This window comes from Cricetulus griseus, chromosome 2 (genome assembly GCF_003668045.3).
Source record: "Cricetulus griseus strain 17A/GY chromosome 2, alternate assembly CriGri-PICRH-1.0, whole genome shotgun sequence".
NCBI lineage: Eukaryota > Metazoa > Chordata > Mammalia > Rodentia > Cricetidae > Cricetulus > Cricetulus griseus.
Genome location: NC_048595.1, coordinates 89,003,362 through 89,018,903, shown reverse-complemented (window position 1 = coordinate 89,018,903; position 15,542 = coordinate 89,003,362). Strand labels below are relative to the sequence as shown.

Below are 15,542 nucleotides of genomic sequence, written 5' to 3'. Positions count from 1 at the left end.
CATTGCTAAAGATTGGAAACCCCGCTAGACATGTCCAAAGACTCAGAGCAGAACTCTGGAGATGAACACGGATGCAAAAGATGTTTGGAGAGTAAGAATAGACAGCATTTGTTAACAGACTGGGTATTTACCTCCCTGTGTTCATCATATATATTTTGGCCCATATATGATCAATAAGCTCCCCAACATGTGAGTAAAGGCACACAATGAAATAAAATTATTAACAATGACTCCTAATCAGCAACAGTGAGGTACTGGAGAGGAGACATTCTCTCTGGACTGATGGGGAATGTACTGTATATGTTCATCTTATTGATTATTGAATAAAGTACTGTTTGGCCAATGAGACAGCAAGTTAGACAGGACTAGGAGTCAAAGAGGATTCTGGGAAATGTAGTAGAGAAGTGGTGATCCAGGCAGGAAGTGACATAGCAAGGAGACTCATATTTAAGTAAGGAGAAACAGGAAGTGTCCCTTTTCCCCTCCGCTCTTCCTCCAGCAGCACAATGTGATCCACCAGCAAGGAATGACACCAATGGAAGGTGTCCAATAAGATAAGTCTTATAAAATATATAGATTTATGATAATTAAAACTGAGTTAACAGATGAGAATCCTAGTCATTGGCCAAGCAGCATTTGTACCTAATATAAGTCTGTGTATTATTTTGTCCATCCACGTGGCAGGCAGAACACTGGCAGCTGGCAGAGACCTCCCACGTGGCGGTAGAACTAGGGTGTCTTTTGGCGGAAAGATTTATCATAACACTGGACTCTGACTACTGGGTGAACCTTACACAAACCCCTTAGCTTTGTTCCTTCTTCAACTCTCAAGTGGCATGTTGACTAGGATGATTCGTTCGGAGGCTCCTCCAGCCCTCAACATTCTGTGAGTCAGACTCTTGGGATTAGTGGCCACCAACTCTGTCCTTCCCCCAGCTGAGTCACCTCTAAGGCAGGGAGGGGATTCTTTGGGGCTGAACAGGAAACATACACAGAGTCCACCCAAGTTCCATTCTCAGAGGCAAGAATAAGTAGGGAATGCCTGAAGTCAGGACAGATATCAGAGGCAGCTCCCCTCCGGTGATCATCCTGGCTGGTCCTGGAGACCTGTGCTCACTTCCTCAAGACTAGGGCCCCTGGACCAGGCCGTCTTCTTCTAAGGACATGCCCTCCCCCAGCACACACAACACAGGCATGTGGGTCTCCGGAATTCCTCTGTTTTTCCTGTTTGTATCAGTTCCCATGTCCAGTGTGCCTACTGATGCTATCCTAAGACTTTACCACAAGAAGGCAAAGGTGTCCTTCCTGGCTGCTTTCCTGAGAGTGGTTGAGAATTACAACTCACAGACAAGGTGTCTCCTTGGGGGTCTTAGCCTGTAAAGGGCTCCACCACTGTCTATTCCACTGCATGGAACTTAGTGAAGCCTACCATGGACTATTAAACACATCTGAGAGTCCTGGGCTTCCCACAGCAACCCCACATCGTTTGCCCACTTTAATGATGCAGAGAATGAGGTTTGGTGATTCATCAAAGGCTGAACTAGGATGTGGCCCAGCCAGGACTCAAACTGAGGTCTGTCAGGTTTCCAGTCCACTGTGTTCTCCCTCAGGAGCCAGAGCTAAGCCCTAAATAATCTTCAGCATGAGTGTGAACCATCTGAAAAGCCACTAAGTAGATTCCATGTCTTTTTTCACCCAAGAAAAGCATGGTCTAGTTTAACTTCAGGCCTAAAAGGCAAAAAATAAGTGGGTTACAGTTCACCACCTTACAGCACATTAAAGTTAGACTTCTAGGTTCCTCTTGATTCTCCCCAATAAAGTTGTAACTTACGAGATTTGCAGTGAAGAAACTGCGGAAGTCAGTCTTCCTGGTTTTACATCTCTGGTATCACAATGTTGCCCCAGACAAACTATGGAGACTAAGCCTCAGCCAACCTGTGTCTACATGGAGATGAGAGTCATACATACCTTGTCGTGTTGTTATGAGGGGTAAATAAGATCCTGCATGTAAAAAAGCATTTAACATGGAGTCTGGCATATGGCAGGAGCTCGATAAATCCCAGCCATTATTATTACCATAATATCTCTGTGCATAAATCTATCTGCAACTCTGATTGTTTTCTTAGGACAGATGCCAGAGGGTAAAATCACTGTATCAATGGGTGGCTCTTCATACATAATGCGTAATTATCCCCCAGAAATTGTCAAGCAGTTTATACATCCAACCCAGAATCGGCAAGGGAAATGCAACCACAGGTGAGGCGAAGAAAAACGTCTCAACGGCCAACGCAAGCAGCAAGCAGGTGACCATAGAAACTTTATTATTATTTATTTGGAGTGTGTATGTGCATTGCACACACTGAAGGCAGGAGACAATTTGTGGCAGTTCTCTGGTTCTCTTCTTCCACCATGTGGTTCCCATGGGTGACACTAAGGTCCTCACTTGTAGCATCAGGCCTTTAATCCAATAAGTGCCATAACACCAGCACTTTCTTTCTTCCTTTTTTTTTTTTTTAACATCAGACAGAGTTTCACATAGCCAAGAGTGACCTGGCAATCCTTATATCCTAAGGGTAACCTTGAACTCCTGATCCTGAGCTAGGTCGAGAATTCAGAACTAATATGAAGTCTCTGTGTCATGTTTTGGGAACTGATTGGTGGCTCAAAAAAGAAAGCGTGCTGCAATCTTCTACTTTCTTAACTCCATTGGAATGACTGACTCAAGCCCCTACATCTATGCCATCCTTTTACCTGTCACATGGAGATGACAGGTAAAACAGCCAAACCACAGACTTTGAGAGTCTGTCTGACCCAGCCAACAGTCAGCAGTCTGGAGGAAAATGTTCAGATTTTCTAAACTTGTTTCTGTTTCCTGAATGAAACATGGGTGAAGCCTCAAAGCCCTTTAGGGGTGGTTAAGTATAGTGTGTTTGTGTGTGTGTGTGTGTGTGTGTGTGTGTGTGTGTGTGTGTGTGTGTGTGTGTGTCTGTGTGTGTCTGTGTGTGTGTGCCTGGTGCCAAGGAGGAAGGAGAACTCCAAATGGGAAACTGTTGCTTTCATTTGTCACTGGGGCATGTGATTGCCACTGAGTCATTCCCCAGTCATCGACTTCGAGCTTAGGCCAAATTTTTTTGATTCAGTTCTTTTGAGCCAGAATCATGGAGTAGCCATTCAGGAATGGGTGGACAGGTGGTATACTTAGGAGTCAGAGAAATGCTATGACCCACAATTGTGACTTCAGTTCTAGCTGAAAATATTGCAGAGCTCCAGGAGAAAGGAATCACTTCAGCAGGTGTGTTTGGAATCTGGCAGAGAGCTCTGGTCCTGGGCCAGGAGCACTGAGCAGGCTTGAATGGCTTCTGTGTTGATTCCCTGGGACTGAGACCCAGGAGGGAGAGCAAGGGAGAACTCTGGGGTAAATACACAACAGGCAGACAGTGGCTGATTTTTCCTTAGGCTCTCCATGTCTCTTGCACAAATGTGGCCAGAGTCTGAGGCCTTCACCAACCCTTGTCCAGATCATGGATCCAAGAGGCGTTCCCAAAATAGCTCAGACTCTGGGCCGGTCTGGGAGAGACATAAAGATTCATTTACAGGGGAAGGTGACCGCTCTGAATTTCTTCAGCAGACTAGTCTATGCTAATGCTCTACTCCCTCAAATCTGGGATTTCTATAACCCGCTCCTGTCCTTGTCATTGCCAGCAGAAAAGTCTGCATTATCTTAATTCCAGAATGGAAATTATTCCAATTTTGAGGCCGTCATTTTAAAGCTGTCAAGGTCAATATTTTTAACAGCCTAGAAAAAAAATTTTACAACTGGAAAATGTCTAAACATGTTGTGCTTGAGATCTTGAGACAACTGGGGGAAATCTGGGATGAGATGGAGTAAGGAATGTTCTATGCTAAGTCCATGGCTAGGGGAAGACATTCATTTGTCCTATCTCCAATTTGCCTGGGTAGGGTCCCAAATCAGGACACTTGCCTTAACCACTTTCAATTGTCTGTTGTCTTCTATTTATTTTTTTATAAGTAAGTCATTCATTTTTTATCCTGACTTTATTGTTATTGTTAATAAAGCAATTAATTCCTAAAAGAAAAATGGTCGATGAAAAGAAAACAAGTCATGCCTTAATAGCCTGTACGTTTTCCAAGTGTTATTTCACTTCTGTTTGCATTCCCATCATCCATTGCTCTTTGAGGCCTGGCTACTGCATGTGTCACTCACTGCCCTAGAGATGCTAGGGTCAACTCTTTTAAGTGGAGGAAGGAAGCTTCCAGGGAACTCCCTTGTACTTGGTCAGGAAGAACGAATGGCTCCTTTTCAAGATTTACCTATCAGTTTCCATCCAAGTGACTCAGTCATTTCTACCTGATTAACTTTCCCGGACAGAAACCCGAGACTGAAGGAAGTGCATCCATAGGCAGGAGAACAGCTCTCTCCAAGCGGAATCACAATCAGGCTTTGTGCTTGGGCTAACAGGCCATTGCTAGCACCTGGGGGGAGGGGGAGCTTGCCAGGCAGGGAGAAGACAGAACCAGGCAAGTGGACACCTCTGGATGCCACTGCTCTAGATGCCACCCTGTGCAGTCCCTGGGGAAGAGGCTGGAAAAAAATCTCTATTATGGGCCCATCTCCTAGTCAGGAGCTGGCAAACACCGCGCCCCTGTTACTCCGAAGCAGGATTAATTGATTGGTCTCATATGAACCTAAAAGCCGTTAAGAGCAGGGAGGATGAAAAGCAATTCAAATTGCTTTATTACGATTTTGTACTAAAGTACCAGTTTAGTCCTCAGCCCTACTGTGACGCAGCGGGTTTCCAGATATTGACTGCACTGGCATGTGCTGCTCCAGGAGAGGAAATGCCTGGGTCTGCCGAGCAGAAACATCTGCTCAGCTCTCCAGCAGGCCTGTTGCTGGAACCAGGGAGGGGGCTCCCCTCCAGGTGGTGTCACTGCAGGCAGGAGACAGAGGAAGCACTCCCGAGGGGAGGATTGGAGACTGTGGGTGGAGACTCCTCCTTGTTGTTTTCAAAGACTTCATTCACTGCATGTGAGAGGGAATTATAAATGGTTTTCTAAAACGGTCTGTAGACTTCCCATAGCAGAACAGCAGCATGATTATTGTGGCTGGAATGAGCATGACAATAAAGATTGGCTTCTCAGGCTTTGGGATGGGAGGCACAGAGTGTTTTGTGCATCTTAATCCACTTCATCCTCAAACGGCGCTCCTTGAAAGGCATCTCTACAATCACTCTTTTAAAAATGGAGAAACTGAGGCACACAGGAGAAGCAGTTTGTCTAATTACAGAAGCCAAGCTTTGAGTGCGGCCATGGCTGCAGCACTCCTGACATTAATCCCTAGCTGTGGGAATAGGTGCCTCCACACAAGCTTTGGTCTCTACGGAAAGCAAGAGGTGGACATTAAGGTGCCCAGTGGTTAAATGGACAAAATGCAGCCTGGAGGTATAAAGTGGTTTGTTCGAGGTCACTTGGATAATAATTTGCTCAAGGTCACGAGGATCATAAATGTCAGAGCCTGGTTTAACTCTGAGTTGGGGCTCTTGTAACAGCTAGGCTCCCATTCCCTGACCTTCCAGCTTGGTCTTGGGCTGAGCTAAATGGAAATCTAGCACAGAAAGAAAGCCAATAGGAAGTATTAATAATTATAACTTAAAAACGGAAGTAGTTACCATTTATTGAGCACCCATGACTTGTAAAGGTGTCTCTTAAGCATGAGTAGTTTAATCCCCACAAATTCCTACAAAGCTTTATTACCCCCAATCACCTAAAAGGGAGACACAAAAATCAGTTCCGTGTCAACTCACTAATCATGAACAAACCAGAGGCGAAATTAAGAAGACAATCCCATCTACAGCAGCATCAAAAGGACAAAAAGCTTAGGAATAGAGCTACTGCCAAAAGTGCAGGCAACAACCAAAAGCTGTATAAATTACACCTGAGCAAAATTAACAACTTCTGTGCATCAAAGGACACCATCAAGGGAGTGGAGAAAGTCACAGAGTAGAAGAAAACATTTACAGGTGGCCAGGGATTATGGTTCTGAACATACAAAGAGCTACTACAACTCAACAACAACAAACCCAATTCAAGTGAATTTCAATAACCTTTTTTCTAAAGGACACATACAAATTTCTAATAATCACATCAACAGATGCCTAACACCACCAATCATTTAGGAAATACAAATAAACACCCGTTACATCAACAAAGCAATGACAAAATGAAGAGTATTGAAAATGCTGAGGGAATAGAATCACTGTTCCTGCGCTGCCAATGTGAATGGCACAGCTATTCTACAAAGCAATGTGGCACAGGCTCTAAACATAGAATTACTATAAGAGCTACCATTTTTACTTTTGATACACACCCTCAAAGAAGTGAAGTTTCAGACTGGCTTTTGTACACCATGCATATAACATGCTTGTTCAGAGTGTAAATAATGTGGAATCAATCCAACTACCATGAATGATGAATGGATAACAAAACCAGTAGACTCATCCAAAAGACATTACTCACCCTTAAGATGCCATGAGAGTCTGGAACATGGGTGAACTTTGAAAATACTATGCTGAGAGAAGAGAAACAATGAAAGGACAAATACTGTATGAGTCTACCTATATGGAATGCCTAGAATAGCCAGACTCCTAGAGACAGGAAGTAGAATGATGAGAGATGGGAGGGAAGCCGGAAGGATGTTGGTTAACAGATGCAGGGTGTCATGGCTACACTGCAAATGGCCCCCATAGGCTCAGAGGGAGCGGCATTGTTTAAAAGGATTAGGATCTGTGACCTTGTTGGAGGGATGTTTCACTAAAGGTAGGCTTGGGGTTTCATATGTTCAAGCAAGGCCCAGTGCTGCCTGGGGATCCAGATGTAGAACTCTCAGCTATCTCTCCAGCACCATGTCTGCCTGTATGCCACCATGCTTCCCACCATGATGATAATAAACTAAACCTTTGAAACATAAGCTGCCCCCAGTTAAAAGTTTTATTTTATAAAAGTTGCTGTGGCCATGGTGCCTCTTCACAGCAATAGAACTTTGACTAAGACACAGAATTTCAATTTAAGATGATGAAACATTTAAGCTGACAATATCTACATAATAATGTGAATGAATTTAACACTATTCAGTGATGTGCTTTTAAAAAACACTTTTTTATACTTACAAGTGTGTGTGTGTGTGTGTGTGTGTGTGTGTGTGTGTGTGTGCACATATATAAACATATACATACAGTATGGATGTATAGATGTGCACTGGTTCATATGGCATTTAGAGGACAGTTCATATGAGTCAGTTCTCTGCTTCTGTCATGTGGGTTCTGAGGATTGATCTTGGGCTTAGTGTTGAGCCCACTGAGCCATCTCACCAGTCCCAAGAGTGAACGATATACAAAAGGCCTGAAATGGTTTCATATTATATACCTTGCCATTCTCCCTCCAAAAAACCCAAACCGAGTATCCAAAATGAGGTTTTTGCCTAAGGTCACACACTGAGCATGTTCCTGGCCAAACCTGCTAGAATTATCAGGTTCCTGTAGCCTAGTCTAGTGTTAATGCCATGCTTACTGTGAAATAATAAAGGATGTATACAGAGTGCTATACACACTTAAATACCAATAGCTTGAACAAGATGAATCAATCTCATCACTTGCTTGCCATTGCTCTCCCAAATGAAAAAAGAAATTTAGATTTAAAATATGTAACAAGTAGGGAGATAGTAGCAGTAATGACAGCCACCTTCCGGGCCCTGAGACCTGGGCAAGAGTATATTTCACTAAGGGTATCAAGGTGTCTACTCTAGCTATGAGAATACACCAAACCTCACAATTCATCAAACAGATTTCCTATAAGTTTTTCACAAAACTAACTTGAAACCAAGTATAATCTCCAGGACCCAGTGATCTTGCAACTCAGTATAGCAAAATCAACGTCACCAACTGCAGTCAGCTCATTTTCATAGCATGTATTCTCCTGTCCAACTCTCTTCAATATTGCTTTCAGGAGGAACCTTGCTACTTTCCCTATTGTTATTCAAAGTTATCAGAAATCTTAGCTATGAAATACTTGCAATAAATTAAAATATTAAATTTCCAATTATACTTCTCTTTCAGTGTAAAGGGGAAAATCAGGATGCAGCCTCATATATAAAGTGGATTTTAATTGCTCAATTTTTTTTCCAGAAAAACCTGGATATGGTTATTGATCTTCCTTAAACCAGGTTTAAGTGTTTGTAACAATGGAAATGGTTTCTCCTCTCCCTTTCCACTTAGTGTCTTCATGCCTGGTGTCCATTAAGAATACATGCTAACTCTAAAGGGCATTTATGCTATCAAAAGCCAAGATGTCTTCGTGTATAAAGACTCCTGGTCCTCTAACCTCCACAAGCTCACTATAGCAGGTGCACACCCCCAGATCGTCTCCTGCTATGCATGCAAATTAAAATAAATGTAAAGGTAAAAAAATAAGAGTCTGTGTTTTTAGATTCTAGAGCTTTTATTGGAATTTAAAAGAAAAGGAAATGTGTATATGTCCTACAATTCCAACCAGCTTTTTAGCCAACTTTACCCTGAAGATCAGTAGTTTCCTGTCCTTTTACAACATATCCAAAGACTTGAAATATCTCTGAGTCTAGGGACATCTCAGGTCCCAAACTGTTTATAGCCAGGAGAAATGGGGAATGCTCAAAGGATTTGCAAGTCCAGATGTGTTTGCTATTGCTTTTGTCTACTGCTACTGAGCAACTAGATGGTCTTGGCTTGGTATTTCTGACCAATCTGTTTTTCATATGTTCCCAGAGAACACAGTCCATTTCTTTCCTGAATAGGAAGGGTTTGAGGACATGAAAGCAGTAGCCTCCCTTAGAGATGTATAATTGCCAATTTCTACAAAGGGAAGGATATGAAGTGGGTACCTCAAGACTGCTCTACTGCCACACCCATGCCCTTCTCATGAGCTAGCCTCCATCCACCTACTCCTAGGAAAGTATCTTTCCCCCACTCAACTTCTAATAATGTGTGAGTTGGTTTAAAAATTGGCAATGTTTGGCTATTATGTTTTGGTTAATACTAATAGAGCAGCATTTTGCATATTTCTCCTAAAATTGTTAGTTTTTTTCAAAACAACAACAACAACAAAAAAGGCTTTTGAGCACTATTTGTAATAGCCAGAACCTAGAAGCAACCTAGATGCTCCTCAACTGAAGAATAGAAGGAGAAAATGTGGTACATTTATACAATGGAATACTACTCAGCAGGGTGGGGGGGGACATGAAATCTTGAAATTCGCAGGCAAATGGATGGAACTAGAAGAATCCACCCTAACCAAGGTAACCCAGTCACAAAAATACAAACATGGTATGTATTCACTCATATAAGGATTTTAGACATAGAGCAAAGTATTAACAGCCTACAATCCATACTGCCAGAGAAACTAGGAAACAAGGAGGACCCTAAGAGAAACATACAAGGTTCCCCAGAGAAGGGGAACGGGACAAGATCTCCTGAGCTACTTGGGAGCATGGGGGAGGGGAGAGGGAGCTAGGAGGATGAGAAGGGGAGAAGAGGAGGGGAGAGGAGGACATGAGGGAGCAGCAAGGTTGAGTCAGAGGAAGAATAGAGAGCAAGAAAAAGGATACCATAATAGAGGGAGCCATTATAGGTTTAAAGAGAATTCTGGCACTAGGGAAATGTCCAGAGATCTACAAGGATGACCCCAATTAACAATCTAAGCAATAGTGGAGAAGCTACCTTAAATTCCCTTCTCTTGAATTTTACAAAAAAAAAAATGTCATTGATCTTTTGTATTACATGGTGTGTATAAATATGATGTTTATTTCAAAATCATTGTAAGATCTCAGATGCTCTCAAAAGATATACACATGTCAATGCACTCATAGACATGGACATACATGGAACATATATGTGTACACATGGACTTAAGGTAACTAATGCTACATGTGTATATTTCCTTGATGGATGTAAAGTATCAAATGAGTTTTTATATGTTCCAACTCATGAAATAGTGTCCATTAAATATGTATTTTTTATATACCAATAAAGTAGTTCATAAAGAAAAAAATAAATTCCCTTCTCTGATAATGAGATCAATGACTGCCTTATATGCCATCCTAGAGCCTTCATCCAGTAGCTGATGGAAGCAGAAGCAGACACCCACAGCTAAACACTGAGCTGAACTCCTGGAATCGAATTGCAGAGAGGGAGGAATGGTGAGCAAAGGGGTCAAGACCAGGCTGGTGAAACAGAACAAGGGGTTGCTCATGGACTTCAGACTGATAGCTGGGAAACCAGCATAGGACTGTTTCAGACCCTCTGAAAGTGGGGCCTCTGGTAGTAGATCAGTGTTTATCCCTAGCACGCGAATGGACTTTGGAAGCCCACTCCACATGGAGGGATAATCTCTCAGCCTAGACACATGTGGTAGGGTCTAGGCCCTGCTCCAAATGATATGACAGACTTTGAAGATCCTCCATGGAAGGCCTCGCCCTCCCTGGGGAGCTGAAAGGAGATGGGAAATGGGGTTAGTATGGGGCAGGATAGGAGGGGAGGGTGAGGGAACTGGGATTGACATGTAAAACAAGCTTGTTCCTAATTTAAATTTAAAAATAGAAGAAAAAGGCTTTTGAATCCTTTATAATATCATAACCCATATAATCTCTCTTATCACTGTTTAAACAAAAACAATACATTTGTGATCTACAGTTACAGAACACAGATCAGAATGCTGGGAACCAAGAATTGGGAAATTGACTCCTTGGAGCCATAAAGATCTCCAGAGCATTAAAAATCCTCTGTGTAGTGATACTGGTGGCTAAGTGGTTATATTCTTTGTATTGATATTGGTGGTTACAAATTTGTATGTATTCATTTATATGTACATATAAAATGCACACACGGCTTTTATGTACATGTATATAGATTAAACTTCAATACATCATTACATTAATATTATACTTCAGCGCTGATATATTCACTGGGAATTTTGAAGCAGGTTCCTAGCTAAGTATACTAGATTTATTTTACATTTCTCCTTCCTGTGACATCCTTAAAATGAGGGAGAAGTATGGAGAAAAGACAAAGATTTAAGACAAGGATTTAACAGATTTCTGAACCCAGCAGAGCAGAGGAGACTACAAACCTGGTGCCAGCAGATGGAAAAAGCAAAAGCACAAGAGGTTAAGGGGGGCTTCCCCCCACAGAGGCCTGGGGTAGGGGAGGGACACTTAGCAGAATGACACACAGAAATGAATGATGGATTAGCTGAGAGTTTCTCTGGCAAGGATGGGGACTCCAGTCCTCTTTCATGCGGGCAGCCAGGGAGTCATCCTTCATCTGATGCAACAAAGCCCATTTCAGATGCATCCCAGACTCAGAGGCACAAGACACGGTGAAGAACTGGTTGAGACATCAGACAGAGCCTTTCCATTTACCTCCTAAGCTACTTCACACCACAGCCTTCTAGAGGAAAAAACGTACACATAAACTCCACAACTTCCAAAGGTCAGGCTCCCTTGGGTCCCTGGGCTGAACTCCACTGGGTTGTAAGCAGTTTACACACACACACACACACACACACACACACACACACACACACACACACACACACGGAGAGGGAGTTCAGCTTCTATATGTGGCACCATTTTAAAAAAGGCCTGTAGAGGATCATTGAATAGTCATGAAAAATCATAATCATGACTTATTTTTTAAAAGAATTTAAACAAATACCCTTTTAATCATGGAAAACTGAAATAAGGCTGTGGAAAACACAAGGAAGTTGACTAGAACTGTTTTAGATTTTAGATGTTATAGCATCCAGAGACTAGAAGACAGGCAGATTGAGGGGGAGATGGTCCTCTTCTCCTACCTCTTGAATAAAAAAATCAAACTCAGGCCAACAACCTTGGTGGAAAACACCTTTGCAATACATGCTATCTTCCTGGTCCAGAAGGTTTGTTTATTTATTTATTTGTTTGTTTGTTTGTTTGTTTGTTTATTGGTTTTTTGAGACAGGGTTTCTTTGTGTAGCTTTGTAACCTATCCTGGCATTTGCTCTGTAGACCAGGCTGGCCTCCAACTCACAGAGAGCCGCCTGACTCTGCCTCCCAAGTGCTGGAATTAAAGGCGTGGGTCACCAACGCCCAGCCAGAAGGTTTATTTTTAAAAGAACCTTGATGCTGGGTGTATGTCTTTAATCCAAGCACTCAAGAGGCAGAGGCAGGTGGATTTGAGTGAGATCAAGGCCAGCCTCATCTATATAGCAAGTTCCAGGACAGAGAGAACTTGTCTCAAAATAAATAAATTAATTAAAAATAAAAGCAAACACAAAAACAAGAAAGAAAGAAAGAAAGAAAGAAAGAAAGAAGAAAGAAAGAGCTCTTACTTAGTTATAAAAGAGTAAAAACATTGCACCCATAAAATGAGAAACAAAGCTATAAAAACGAAACAGAGGAGGGTTTTCTCCATTTGAAATATATTAAAAGAAATTTTTCTGTACTTAACATGTTAATATTTAGTCTAAGTATTGCAGTAAAGAAAATCAGAAGTGTTCAAGTGGAAAAACTGCATAGCCAAGCATGGTGATGCACTCTGGAGGCAAAGACAAATAGAACTCCGTGAGTTCCAGGCCAGTCTGCTCTATATAACAAGTTCCAGACCAGGCACTGTTGTATAGTGAGACCCTATCTCAAAAAAAAAAAATAAATAAATAAATAAATAAATAAATAAAATAAAAATAAATAAATAAACAAATAATAATAAAATGAAATCTTCACATAAAGAAAGAAAAACACACAAAAACTGAAAAGGAAATCAACCAGGAATAACATTCTAGAAAAGAAAACTAAAGTCAAGAAAAGGAATGGGACCAACAGAACAAATCTTGGAATGGAAAGAGCCCCATGTACAAATGGAACAGAAGTGAAAGTGCTGATTATCCTGAAATTTCCAGACCCTGGAGGCAGACATAAAGTACAAAACCTCTAGAAATAGATTACAGGTCACGGAGCAGGGAGACACATAAAAAGGATTAGGCCTCTCAGCATCAGCATTGATTTTTCAGTCAGTGGAGCACCGTCTTGACATTTGTGAGAAAATTCATAATGTAAGGATTTTATACCAAGTCAAGTGTGGTGCCACACGCCTGTAATCCCAGCAGTCAGGCATTGAAAATGGGAAGATTGGGAGTTCAAGGTCATCCTCTGTGTGGTAACTTCAAGACCAGCTTGGACAACATGAGAACCTGCCTGGAAACACCAAAAATAAAAATAAAAAAAAAAAACATATCAATCTATGTTCAGATTAGAAGGAAAATATACAAATTTTTGTACATGCCAAACCTCAAAACATTAACCTCTTTAGACACCTTTTCGCAGGAGATACTAAAAGAGGTGCCTTAGCAAAAGAAAGACTGTGTTGAAAAAAAAAAATGAAAGTGAAAGTCAAATGTTTAGGGACAAAAACCACATACACTGAGTAGTGACAAAGAGAATTCTTTATGTACACCCAGCCAGGACACGCAACTGCAGCTAACCTGAGACTATCACACACTAAATAAGAATTCTGAAGAAAGAAAGAAAAAAATAGAGTGGGTTCTGATTTTAGCTTATCTTCTTAAGCACTTATAATATGTACTACCAGGGATCTGACATATCTGTTACTATGTTTAGAAAAATTTTTTTTCAATAAGCAAACAGAAAATTAATGAAAATCTGAAGGCATCGTTAACCACAAGTAAAACAAAAATGTCATATGAAAAAACAATCTGTACTATCTGACTGGGCTGTGAACTGTGTATGCACTTGTGACACTGTCACTTTGTCTTTAGATTTGGCACCAGATTGTTACATAATTGTATTGGGAGTCTGAGAGATCAAAGTGGGGGGAGAAATACATACCAAAAATAACACTATATACATTTTGTGTAGACTCTATAGAAACATCATGGAAAACAGGTAAGATTTCACAGTAGCTTCCTGTAGAGTGGAGCAATGCAGGAAGAATTCAGATAAAGAACTATTTTCCATAAGCCTGTAGACTGCTTTATGTGTGCACAATCATGCATGAATGAGTGCATGTGTACACATGGGTGAGGGTGCCTTTAGAGGCCATAAGAAGGTATTGGATTCCCTAGAACTGGAGTTAAAGGTATTCAGGGGCCACACAATGTAGATGCTCTCAAGAGCAACAAGTGCTCTTAGCCAATGAACCATGTCTCCAACCCCAATGTGCTGGTTCTTAATATTGCTCTTTCCTCCATCCGAAGGGTAAAGAACATTATTGCAATACTTGTCTCTTCACAACTTGCCTGAACAGAAGAGGACACAGAAAGATGAATGATATATCACTGCATGATAAATTGAATTAAGAGAAGATCTTTGAGAAACACACAGGAAAATAGTAAGTGGGGGGCCAACTCTTAACTCTGCAGTTAAGAGCTCTTGCTGCTACTGTAGAAGACCAAAGTTGGGTTTTCAGCACCCAGATAGACACATTTCAGCTCCAGAGAATCCAATACCTGTTCTGTGGGTACCTGGAAGAACATATGCAGATGCATGTGCACACACACACACACACACACAGAGAGAGAGAGAGAGAGAGAGAGAGAGAGAGAGAGAGAGAGAGAGAGAGAGCTTTGAAAGACAGATATAGAGGGCAAAGAGATGGTTCAGACATTAAGAGTCCTTGATGCTCTTCCAGAGGACCTGAGTTCAATTCCCAGCATCCACATGGCGCTTCACAACCACCTGTAACTCCAGCTCCAAAGGATCTAACACCTTCTTCTTCCTTCTCAGGACCAGGCATAAATGTGGTACACAGATATACATGCAGGAAAAACACACATTATTATGGAATTTTTTTTAATTCAAAGAGAGAATTAAAAGTAGTTGATTCAAGGGAGTTCAATTAGCAAACACTGTGTAGCAAATCCTCTGGATTGTATATTACTAAATCCAATGCTTGTTCTGTATGTCCTAGCAGTCAGTGTTAAAAAGAAACAAGTGAACAGGAAGATCTAGTCAGGGGAAGAACAGAGGAGAGAAAGAAAAGAGACGCCAACATAGAGGGAGCCATTATAGGTTTAAAGAGAATTCTGGCACTAGGGAAAGGTCCAGAGATCTGTTGAGTTTGATCCCAACTAACAATCTAAGCAGTGGTTGAGAGGATACCTTAATGCCCTTCTCTGATAATGAGGTTGATGACTACATTATATGCCATCCTAGAGCTTTCATCCAGTAGCTGCTGGAAGCAGAAGCAGACATCCACAGCAAAACATTGAGCTGAACTCTAAAATCCAGTTGCAGAGATGGAGGAGTGACGAGCAAGGCTGGAGAAACCCACAAAAACAGCTGACCAGAACAAGGGGTTGCTCATGGACCCGAGACTGATATAGCTGGGAAACCAGCATAGGACTGCTCCAGACCCCCTGAAGGGGAAAGCCACTTTGGAGTCTGGACAATCTATGGGGCCACTGGCAGTGGATCAGTATTTACTCCTAGTACACAAATG

General features: G+C 41.7%; 1 long non-coding RNA gene across 1 annotated transcript; it reads left to right on the top strand.

Annotated features, from left to right (window-relative positions):
* The first annotated feature begins 601 nt into the window (after positions 1-601).
* On the top strand, positions 602-15,316 carry LOC107979531. The gene is made up of 3 exons (XR_003482870.2): positions 602-2,303; positions 14,299-14,432; positions 15,257-15,316. It is a non-coding gene; the product is annotated as an uncharacterized LOC107979531 (long non-coding RNA).
* The last annotated feature ends 226 nt before the right edge of the window (positions 15,317-15,542 follow it).